The 2,110-nt window shown below is 35.9% G+C and overlaps 1 pseudogene; it reads right to left on the bottom strand.

Annotated features, from left to right (window-relative positions):
• Positions 1-211: 211 nt before the first annotated feature.
• LOC150064639 (ADP-ribosylation factor-like protein 1 pseudogene) lies at positions 212-754 on the bottom strand (annotated as a pseudogene).
• Between the last annotated feature and the right edge of the window lie 1,356 nt (positions 755-2,110).

Raw genomic sequence — 2,110 nt, 5'->3', positions numbered from 1 at the left:
TACATTACATTGAACATTCAGGTGATTTGACCAAGTTATACCTTCAACAAAATACATGTGTTTTATTATTTTTTAACATGTCTATTACAGATGCTGCAGTCAGTTCTAAAAATGCTATCAGTCACAGTTTTCACATGTACACACCTGAAGCACACCTGACTGCAGGGAGATACCATGTTACCTTTGTTTCAGAGGAGCTGGAGTGACTGAATTACTGCTTGTTTTTCAGGGTTTCAACCAGCCATTCCATTGCGTCATCAAGGCCAGTGCATTCGGGTGCTGATGTTTTGAATATCTGCCGTTTCCTATCCTTCAAGGCATATAACCAAAGTGAATTTGCTATCTCTGAGGGTGTCGTAGTCTACTTCATGTCCTGTTTATTTGCAAACACCACTAAAATGGCTTTTCTCAACTCTTGCTCCTCCAACATGGCAGCTAATTATGACCTGGAAATGCCTATTCTGTCCCGGTCACAACTGTCTACCACATAAACGACTGAATCTGTGTTTAAATAATAGCACCTTCAATATTGCCTGATACTTGTCTGTCCTCCGAGTTCCCAGATTTGGCATGTAAGGTTGTTGTATGTCACTGTCTCTACATTAAAATTAATAGAAGTAATAGCAGTAACAACTTCTCCAACCTGTAATCGGTAGAAAATGGTGGTTTTTCTAGCACCATCTAATCCCAAAATCAAAATTCTCATTTTCCGGGTTCCAAATAGATTGAAAAAAAAAATACTTGAGAAAAAGCCATCCAAGGTGAACCGCCTGTCTGCCCTCTCTGATTCTCACAAACAGGCAACAGCGACTCGATTCCAGACCTGGGCTCGCCTGGTCTCCTGGCTGGCCTGGTCTCCTGGCTGGCCTGACCTGCTGCAACTTCCATGTCGGACTCAGCCAAATTCTTAAAATGATAGTTCCTGCCACCCTGAGCCTAATGCATTAACTAAATTGATCTAAACCTCTGGTTTCTCCCTTGGTATGAATATAGAAATCAAAGCTGTTGTGGTTAGAAAAGATGTCTTACTAGTAGAAACCTGATTTTCCAACCCCCCAAAAAATGTATTTTTGATAGAGGAGTTTTTAAATTTATTTTTTGCAAAATATTAAAGAAATCATTACATAACGCTACAAATAATCTTGATTGTTTACCTTTCAAAATGGCGAAAGTATATTTAAAATTGTAATTTTCTTTGAATCAACTTGCACCTCCCTCCTCTTTCCAACTAATATTACCTGTCCTCATGCTTCATTTATATGCAGAGTGAGGACACCTATTTAGCACAGAGATTAATTTGAAACAAACCACACAAAACACTTTTAGGCTGTGCATATTTCTGCTTCCAAATAAAATTTTGTTTTAAAGCATGTGACACCTTATGATTAGAAACGCAGAGTGGAGCAGAGTGTTTCTGGTTTCTCTAAGTACTTCCATGTTGTGCTTTTCCTTCTATGGAAGGAATTTGAAACTGCAAATTTTAAACAAAAACACAAGATGCAGCTTGAGATACCATGCTCATCCTTCTCCAAACATGGATCACCATTTATTTTGGGAGGAAATACTTCAGGAGAAGCAAGCATATCAACTTGAGTATGTATAATCAAATATTTCAAACATGAAGAAGCTCTTTTCTCATTTCAAGATATCCAGGCTTATTGTATTTTCAACACAGGCACTTGTATTAATAAGTGCTTTATAGTGTTCATACTGAAGTATTAAATATTCAGATTCCAACAGAAAACAAGATGACATGACTGAAAATATCACAGAGAAAAAAGACATAAATATCTAGTAATTTTGTTCCAGTTGAGAATAATATTAAATTTTTGTTTGAAAATTCTAGATATTTTTATAAAATAGTAACTGTTTAAACAAAGAAGACAATATTTTTCTTTTTCTTTTTTTAATGAAATGATACCACACTAATTGGATTTGATCCTCCTATTGTAAATGCCCCAACCTATGACCCCAAAACATACTGTGCATATTAGGCTTTCCTATTCATAAGGAGTTTATTTTTTTTAATTGTAATAATGGAAGGGTTATATTATATTCACCACATAGAAGGTGTATTTCTTCACAAACATTGATACCCCTTCTCATGTTT

The sequence above is a fragment of the Megascapheus bottae genome, chromosome 4 (genome assembly GCF_031878675.1).
Source record: "Megascapheus bottae isolate mThoBot1 chromosome 4, mThoBot2.hap1, whole genome shotgun sequence".
NCBI classification, from domain to species: Eukaryota; Metazoa; Chordata; class Mammalia; order Rodentia; family Geomyidae; genus Megascapheus; species Megascapheus bottae.
This window is presented reverse-complemented; position numbering and strand designations above follow the sequence as displayed.